We start from the raw sequence: 9703 nt of genomic DNA on the forward strand, positions 1-9703 counted from the left end.
AGAGGTCCCAGCCCCTTTGAGGTTCTGGGTGGAGCTATCGCACCTGGTGAGCACCATCCCTGGGGAGCAGAGACTGGAGCTGCACCAGTGAGGTGTTGGGGCCACAGGCTGAGCCCTGTGGTTTGGGGCTGAGGTTGGGGAGAGGCAGGCCTGTGTTCCTCAGCGCTGGAAGGAGAGACTGGGTCGGGCTGCAAGCGCCAAGGGGCTGAGCCGGCGGAAGCAGGTGTGCTCTAGGGGCTGAGTGACGCTGTTTTTCCATCACGAGCTGGAGTCACAGGGTGGACTGGGTGTCGTTCCCACTGAGGCTGTGTGGGCAGAGAGGGACTCTGGCTCCAGATGGCTGCTGGCAGCTGCTTGGTGGCATGGTGCTGTTAGCTTTCAGACAACCACCTGCTGGCAGTGCTGCAGGGACGGACATGGGACGCTTTCCAGGAACAGGGCCAGATCCTCAGCTGGTGTAAACCAGCTCCATCAATGTCTGTGGAGCTGTGCTGATTTACAGCAGCTGAGGTGCTGAATGAAGCTCCAGCCTATGGACTCAGGCCTCAGGCCTCTGATCTACAGTGCTCTGAAGTGGCCGGATCGCTACCCTGCATTCAGCTCCGGGCACCTCACTGCTGTGACGAGCTGGAGAAACGAGCACCAAGCTGTCAGGCACTTAGATTGGTTAGGGAGCCCAATTGCCAAAGTTTTTTTTTTTTTTTTGGGGGGGGGGGGGGGGTTGCAAAATGCCGATTCATCAACGCTAAACCTTCCCAGAAACATAGTGGTTTTGCAGGCTGGCTCCAGCGTTTTTGCCGCCCCAAGTGGCAAAAAAAAAAACCCCTAACTTGCCGCCGAACGGGGAGGCAGAATCCTGCCCGCCGAACACGGAGGCGGAGTGATGGTGCGGCCACCGAATTGCTGCTGGCGACTGACGAAGAGTCGCGTCCCGCCTCCGCCGAGGGCGGATTGCCACCCCAGAGTCCAACGACCTGCCGCCCTTTTACATTTGCTGCCCCGGGCCATTGCTGGGTTCGCTGGTGGCTGGAGCCAGCCCTGCGGTTATGACAGAACTTTCCCTGGGGAGGATGCTCAAGCCAAGGATGGAATTTCTGGCCAAGATGAGAGGGGCCCACCCCAGAATAGCTAAGAGCCGGTGATGCATAGGCCGTGCAAGGACTTGAACCTCCTACGTCCCAGGTGAGCCACCCTGCGCTTGAGTCAGTCAGTGTCTCCTGTCAGAGCTGGGCCACTTTGTATAAATAATTAACTATTCATCGAATCCCAGAGAGATGCTGTAGCCTGGTCAGGCTCCATCTCTGGTGCAATGACTATTAATGATTTATACAAAGTGGACCAGCTCCAACAGGAGAGGGAGGTTGTGTCTATAACCTGTCTATTGGGGCAGAAGGGGACTTGACCTCGAGTCTGCCACAGCCCACGTGAGGGCCCTAATCAGCCAACGTTCGAGGCGGGGGAGTCCTCACCAGCTCGCACTCACTCTCTATTTCATTCCTCAGCGAAAGAAAAACAGCTCGCAGAACCGTGACACTTTGCATGACCTGGAATGCTTGTTTCCTGGCCCTTGGAGAGATGCTCTGGGGCCGAGCCACCCTGCCACATTCCTTTCAGACTGGAGCATCCTCTCGGTGTCCCAGGTACTACACACCCCTGGCAGGGATGCAGGGCCTATTGCAGCACTCGGGGCAGGTGTGAGCGTGCCCACAGAGCAGAAATCCCACCAGGGCAGTTAGTGGGGACAGACGTTCCGAACAGGGCTGGGCTGAGTGACAACAGTGCAAAGATTTCCCGGGTGAGTCCCCTGGCTCTGTGCAGTCTGAAAGGGGCTACCAGCCTGGCTCTGCCCTGCTGCAGCTGGCCTGGGTAAGGATTTGTTCCCTCCTTCAGCTCCTGCCTCCCCCACTTATAGAATGGGGGCTCTTTAGGGGCCAGCTTTTACTCCTGCCACTGGCCAAAGCCGCAGACAACTCCTCTGCCCAGTGTCAAGGGCCGCACAGCTCCGCATTGCCCACTCCACTCTCTGCTCCTTCGCTGTGGCCCTGGGCATGAGCCTGCTCTCTCACCAGCACAAATCAAGAGAAACTCCGCCGCCATCCCTGGCCCCCCCGGGAGTGAAGGGATCAAAACTGTTCTTAATAAGCAATTACCAGCGCCCCACACATGCAACTCCAGCACTGTACTCATGATCCTGACGCACCGACTGGCTCATGAGCATAGCAATTCCCCTTCCTTGTCACCCTACAAACTTCCCATAGCCCAGGCCCACCAGGGCAGGCCCTCCACAACGCTCCCGCCTGCCGCAGGGGAAGGGCATTGACTTAGCTGCTCAACTCCAGTTTCGAAACAACCTGCCTCGTTCAGCAGGATACCCAGCTGCAGCTTCGCCTTTCGTTGTTCATCTTTTATTTATTATCACACAACCCAAGGCCCTGCATTCGCATCACCCTGCACACAAACACACACACACAGACACACACTCTCTCTCTCTCTCTCTCGCAACCCTGCGCTCTTTCCCCATCTCGGCCGTTACCATGGCAAAGTCACCAGCTAGCACTGCTTAATTCAGTTGTGAAGCAAAAAAACACACCCAAGAAGAGGCAAACTCTACATTATCAGCCAGGGTGCACTTGCCTAAAATTAGCCCCTGCTTCCCTAAGTGGCATAATAACGAAGTGAAGCAGAGTGTAGCAATCCAGGGGCAGTCAGTGACTACCCCTGCCTATGAAGGTGATATGCCCTACAATCAGCACCAGAGTCTGGTTGCCACTGTCTAGGTGTGCCGTGAACTCCCCACTTCCCACCCCCCACCCATCTGTATAGGGGTAGCCAGAGTCAGTGCTCACTTGTGGACTCCCATGGCACACGGCTCCACCGCCAAGGGCCAGAGTCTGATCTCAGGGGCAGTGGTGTAAATCCACGACAAGGCCGTGGACAGCCGGGGAGTTACAGCAGTGAACAGCTCAGAATTTGGCCCGCCCCATTTACAAACTAAAACTAACCCTGAAACCAAGGCGGCACCGGGTCTGAGTCAGCGCCCCTCACGGGACCTCACTGAAGGCGGCAGGCTGCAGCCCGGGAAATCAGGGCAAGATTGAGCCCACTGCAGCCGGCTCTAATTGTCTCCATTATATTTACCTTTCCTGCCAGGAGACTGTAACCCGGCTTTTAAAAATAGCATGGGCTGATGTGAGGCAGTTAGGACGGTGTTGCTAAGGGAGAAATTAAATTCCAATCGAGGGCCTCTGCCACCTCTCGGGAGTTACGACTGGTTTCCATGCGAACTGCTACTCTGCTGCAATGCAAAACTAGGGCGTAGAGCTGCACCTCCTCCTTGGATTGACTTCAGGTGCAGCGGGCAAGAGCCTGCAGGACAGAAACCCTCCCACACCCACTAGCAGCAGGCAGCTGCCCCCGCTGCCTTTCCACCCCCCGCCCCCGCTAACTCAGCCAGGGAAGAGCAGGGAATGCGGCTCTGGCCTTTCTCGCATTCGGACCAGACCCGCTGGGCCCGATTCTGCTCTGATCACTGGAGTACGGCAGGAGTTACAGTGGTGACAACAGGATTCAGGCCCTAGTGTACAAGCACCAGGTTGTACGGGGGCCTCCCCGGGCATACAAAGCTTGCTGCTGGCTGCACTGACGTTACTGCCGATTTACACTGGCGTGAGAGGAGAATCCGGCCAGGGAACCTCTTCCAGCATCAGAGCATGAAGCGGGTGCAGGACCCCAGCAGACCATGAGCCTGTCTCTCACAAGCAAGGGACACAGATCGGACACACTGGGGAGGATGAGACAGGAAGCCAGCGTCCTGCAAGCCAGAGAGGAGAGTGGCCTTTGCAAAGGGCAGCACTGAGGGTAGGAGAGCCTAGTTACCCTAGGCCATGGGAGAGCTGGGATCAATTCTCTGCTCTGCTACAGAGCCCCTCTGCCCCTGCGTGGCCCTGGGCCAGTCACTCAGTGCCTCGGTTTCCCACCTGTGCAATGGGGTAACTGCCCTGCCCTGGTGCATAGTGCACTGAAGATTGTGAAGTGCCCAGATGCAGGGGTACTAGAGGCCAGGTAAGTACCATGGATAGAATCTACAGCCAGCTGCCAGGAACCCGGCTGTGACCTGGGGTACGGCTGCGAAGGTGCGAACAGCTTTGGTAACTTGGCTGCACTAGGGCCCCAGAGGGAAGTGTATGAGGAAACCCTCTCTAGGCAAACCTTTGGCTTTGTGACTGAGCAGCCAGCCCCCCCGTGGGTGCTGCTGAGAAACACAGCCAGGTGGGGAGAATAAAAGTGAGACACCCCAAGAGAAAGCTGCAGCCCAACCTGCTAGCAGGGCACAGAAATCTGCTTGTGCTGTGTGTCACATGGAGGCTGGTCTAGCGCATCTAACCAATTCACAAACCCCGCGGCTCTGCTCCCTGGGAGACTGCGTGAACCCCAGCTGAAAGTGTGTTGGAAGCGGGATGCATTTAACATCTCTAAAGTCCATGCCAAGGCCTCAGTCCTGAAGCCTGCTGTGTACCCCCCTGCTTTGCAAGCCCCAGCTGCTGCAAGGCAACAGTCCCACATCCCATGACGCGGCAGGAGGCTGGTCTGAATAGCGTTGTTTAACTTCTCCTGCCTCACACACCGTAACGTGAACTGCGAGCTCTTTGGGGCAGGGACTGTCTTTTTGTTCTGTGGTTGTACGGCGCCTGCCACAACGGGTCCCGCTCCATGACTGGGGCTCCCAGGTAACACAAGTAATAAAGAGGGACAAAGCCGTTTTAGTAAGTGACTCGTATTTTATGTCCCCCTACAGCCGCTAAGTTTATTGTCTCTCTCTCAGGGCTGGAGTGTGTTCCCAGTTCAGAATAAGGAGATTTGGCCCAGGGGCCAGAGACCAAAAAAGTGCTTTTACGTGAAATATTATTTACATTTGTCAGAAGCCAGAAAAAAGGGGCCGCCACCTAGGGGCGGCTCTACCAATTTTGGCGCCCCAAGCAGTCGCCGCTGAATTGCCGCCACCCCCAGAAGAGCGGCGGAGCGACCGCCGAATGGCCGCCGCGGCACACGGCCGGCCGCCCCATTCTGATTGCCGCCCCAAGCACCTGCTTGGAAAGCTGGTGCCTGGAGCCAGCCCTGCCCCCACCACCCCAGCCAGAGCTCTGCGCAGAAGTCATTTTGTTTGCAGACTCCATATCGGCGTACAACACTTGCAGGAGTGTGGTCATCTATTCCAGATGCCAATTCCCACGTGCACAAGCAGAGGTTATGTTCCCAGAATAACAGATCCAAACACAGCTGGTCCTGAAGATCAGGCCCTGCCTGGGTAGGCACGGAATGCCCTGCAGTCAGTGTGGGATGAATAATCCCAGTTTCTAAACCCAAGAGAGAATTAAGTGACCAGTAGCCTGATCTGGTCACATCAGTCACCAGCTACTGCTCCTGCCCCTTCATAGAATATCAGGGTTGGAAGGGACCTCAGGAGGTCATCTAGTCCCACCCCCTGCTCAAACAGGACCAATCCCCAATTTTTGCCCCCGATCCCTAAATGGCCCCCTCAAGGATTGAACTCACAATCCTGGGTTTAGCAGGCCAATGCTCAAACCACTGAGCTATCCCTCCCCCCTTGATTAGACTGTTTCTCTTGGGGGGGGGGGGGCAGCGGAAGCCACTAAGGGTTGAATCCCTCCAGGAGGAGCCGTTCAGGGAGGGGAAGCCAATCAGCTAGTTTTAGAAATTTTGAAACTTTCTGTGTGGGTGTGTGTGTGGGTGTGTGTGTGGGTGTGTGGGGGGTGGGGTACGCAGGCCTTGCCCAAGGCACCAGTCCCAGCAAAATGAAGCTGCTGTAAAATGTATTGGCAGGTGCAGAGTGAAGTTAATTTGTCTCAACACATTCATACACTGGAGGGATCCTAGCTCCCAAAGGCGCAGCCAGGGCCTCCGCGGGCTCTGCTAATGGCCTCGCTGCAGCAGCGGTGGGCGGGAGGGGGGCAGCGTCAGTAACCGTGCACGCTGCACCGTTGCCGGTGCAAATACACTAGTGAGTCAGCTGAAAAGCTGCTTTCCACGCCCGCTCGTGCAAGCCAGCCTCAGCTGCTCAGCCATCCCATTGCCAACAGGCCAGCTTGTGTTTCTCGCTCTTTACATGAGTGTAACATGCCGGAATCATACGGCCACCATGGGCTCCAGCTACCCTAATGACACACAACTGGCCTGGTCTAGTTACACACACAATGCTGTCCCGGCGGGCTTCCTGCTGAACAAACCCAGAGAGCACCAAGAGTGGGCTCACAAACTCTTTGAAGCTATGCTACCCCATGCTATACCCGATAGGATTCTAAGGCCCAGGTCCTCAAAGATATCGGGGGGCGGGATAGCTCAGTGGTTTGAGCATTGGCCTGCTAAACCCAGGGTTGTGAGCTCAATCCTTGAGGGGGCCACTTAGGGATCTGGGGCAAAAATGAGGGATTGGTCCTGCTTTGAGCAGGGGGTTGGACTAGATGACCTCCTGAGGTCCCTTCCCACCCTGATAGTTTATGGCTCAGATATTTAAGTATGACGTATCATTATTGACCGCACATATTATCACACAGTCACTGTGATGTTTATATCTCTGAGTGGAGGCACTGATGACAATCAAAGTTTTAGTTGATTAAGGACTAGAAGATTTGACCCTCCAACTTTCTTTCTAAAGGAAGAGCTGTCCGGAGCGCCTCTGCCTGTTTATTTTCCTTTCCTGCCTGCCGTGGCCCTCATATACCTCAGACGTCTCTGTTTTTTTCTCAACTTTACAATATAGTATTTTCTTGGTGTTTGGTTTTAAATATTCTTCTGCGAGAACCACAGTTCAGTCACTGTAGTGTTGTGTTTAAGAGCCTTCTGGAAAGTAACTAGCCTTTAAACAGAAGTAAAATGCAGTATTGCCAACTCTCACGATTTTGTCACGAGTCTCATGATAATTGTTTTCCTTAAAGCCCCAACTCCTGGAGTTAGGTGGATACGTGATGATTTCAGCCTTCATTCTTAAAGAAAAATGAAGCTTCTCGTCCTCATGGTTGTGGAGAAAGCTTCAAAAGGTGACCCCGGTGCACCCTAAAGGCTCAAAAAGCAGAAGGTAACTAAAAATAACCCCAAATCTGTTATTTTTACATAATCTTATGATTTTTAAGCCAATTTCATGATGTTTGGTGAGCCTGATTTGCTGGAGACACAGGGAATCAGAATGGCCTTTATGGGAGCAGAAGTGCTCAGGTCAGGGGGGAGACTGGGAATTGAGGCAGAAGCAGCTGGCCCCTGCGGTGCTGTGTAGGCGGGTAGAACTGGCAGGAGGCAAGCAGGCAGAGCTGCGGGAAGGCTCCATATGAGGAGCTGGAGGGGGTGGCAGGTGCTCTGCAGAGGAAGGAAGTGGGCAGAGGGAGCCAGCTGCCAAACAGGTGGATGGCTCATTGCCCTAATTCTGATACCCATCAAGGTTGGTCCCAGGGGCAGATGCATGGTCTCCCTGCAGGGCCGGGCATGAAGTGGATAACTTGCCTAGTTCATATGCAGAATCAACAACAATCCCAGCTTGCATTTAGATCACTCTTCAGACCCCACATGCTTAAAAACCACGTACTACAGTACAGGGATCCCTCCACCCCTCTGAAACGCAGCCTCCCCTCAGCACCCACTGCAGGCAAGTGTTTTACATTAGAAACAGCAAAAGCACTGTGGTCCCCACAGCGAGTCTGAGTGACATAACACAACTGGGGCAAGTGCCCAGGCAGGCTCAGGACAAACCAGGCCAGAAGGGGACAGCAAGGGGGTGGTCTGGGACCAGAGCCAGGAGCACACCTACGGGAGACATACAGTGAGCCACAGACATCCCTGCTGTAAGTCTGCTGGGTTCGGCGAGCTCCATGGTCACCTCGGGCCAAGTGCATTGGTGGCGTAAGATACAGACTGCCTAGGGAACAGGGAGCACGGTAGGTTGTTTTCCATTATATTGGCAGTTGGTAGGCGTGTGACACACACGGGCCATGCACGCCGAGAGTGCCAAGGGAGGGGTAGTATGAAAGGCAGCTCGCAGGAGGTGACAGTCAATCAGACCACATCACTTCCCTCCCTCTTGGAAGGCCTCCGCCAAACCCCCCACTGCATCCCCCTCCATCACAGCCCATAGCTGGGATCTCATTTCTCATTCTGCCCACTCTCGCCCCAGCGACAGCAGCCTCAGCACCCCACTCATGTCCATCTCCCACTCTCTCCTCTGGGCCCCCACATGCAGGGCATGACTGCCCTCTGCCAGGGAACCCCCTCCTCATTCAAACCCTCCTGACACCCTACTGGCCCTGGGAGCCTGCAAAGTCCAGCCTGCCTCACTCAAGTCCCTTCTCCACCTAGCATAGAGGAGAAGAGGGAAGCAGCAGGCCAGGGGAAAAGGCGAAAACAGCACTGAGTGAACCCCAGGCGCTGGGCTTCCCCACGCCCCCTGCTGTCTCTGTGCCCCTCTGGCAGACAGCGAGCTCCCCAGAGCCTGGTCTGGCACACTGCACATGGCATGTCCCTGCACACACAGCCCCGTCCCATCGGCATTGGGCTGCACAGCCCAGGGCGGGGGCATCTGGGTGGCCACGCGCTGCAGCCATCCGGCCATTTTGTTAACGGGGCGCACGGCTGGCCCGATGTCGCTCAGTGTCCCCCTCGTGGTGGTCGGGCTGAGCTAACGACCCCTCTTGGCCTGGTGGCGTCACTCTGGCTCTGCCTCATTCTGCACCCCTCCTCCCAGCAACTGTTCTTTTCTTCCCGTTGGTGAGGAGGGGGCCGTGCCGCCCGGGTCTGGCCGTGCAATGGTGCCAGCAAACAGCACACGCTCCTGCAGAGGGAAGACAGGCGGCTACTGCAGCCTGCAGCCTGGGGAGCCCACAGCAATACCTGGCAGCCTGCAGAGAAGCACCTTGGGCCCCTCCCAGAGACACAGGAAACACCAGTCGCTCTTTCAATGAGGGGAGGGGTACAAGAGCGTGGGGGGACAAGGTGACACCCCAGTGGGCGGGAGGCCTTGGAGAACATGGCCTGAACATTGGCCTTGGCCCGTGATCACCTCCCTGCTCCGCAGCCACCCAGTCACTGGGTCCATTTTGCGTCTGGTGGGAAGGAAGCCAGAGCCTGGCCTGTGCAAATCCTGCTTGGAGAGAGGGACACTAGGGGAGGCGAGAATGCTTCTATTCAAGCTGCCTGGCTGGTTCTCACTTCACCAGCCAGTGCTGCCTCTCGATCCCCCGCTGCTCCCCCAAACCCCTCCACGTGGAAAGCTGCTGTGGGGAAGAGGAGCCCTGGCAAAGGGAGATAATGGGGGTGGGGGAGCAGTGGGGGGGCCTGGGAAATAGAAAATCTTGCTTTTGATGTGATGTCTAGCACAACAGAAAAGAGAGAGGGTCAAACTTTTCTGCCCTGCCAGGAGTGTCAATCTGTCTGCGTGGGTCAGGGATGGGGATTGTCAGCCTCAACCCTATACTGCCTAGGCTCCCCCCCCCTCCCCCCAGGTTCCCCACCTCCTGTCCCACGTTCACGTTCTGCCAGGCCAGCCAAGCAGGGGCACCTGCAGCCAGGGACAGGGCAGCAGAGGCTCCACGGATTCAACCAGGGCCCCCGCTCTGCTGATCTGCCTGGAGCAGGAGGAGAGGGAGCCAGGCTCCATAGCCTCCGCTAGAGACCCCTTATTCCTTCCCGTGGGGGGCCACAA

This window comes from Caretta caretta, chromosome 22 (assembly GCF_965140235.1).
Source record: "Caretta caretta isolate rCarCar2 chromosome 22, rCarCar1.hap1, whole genome shotgun sequence".
Lineage (NCBI taxonomy): Eukaryota > Metazoa > Chordata > Testudines > Cheloniidae > Caretta > Caretta caretta.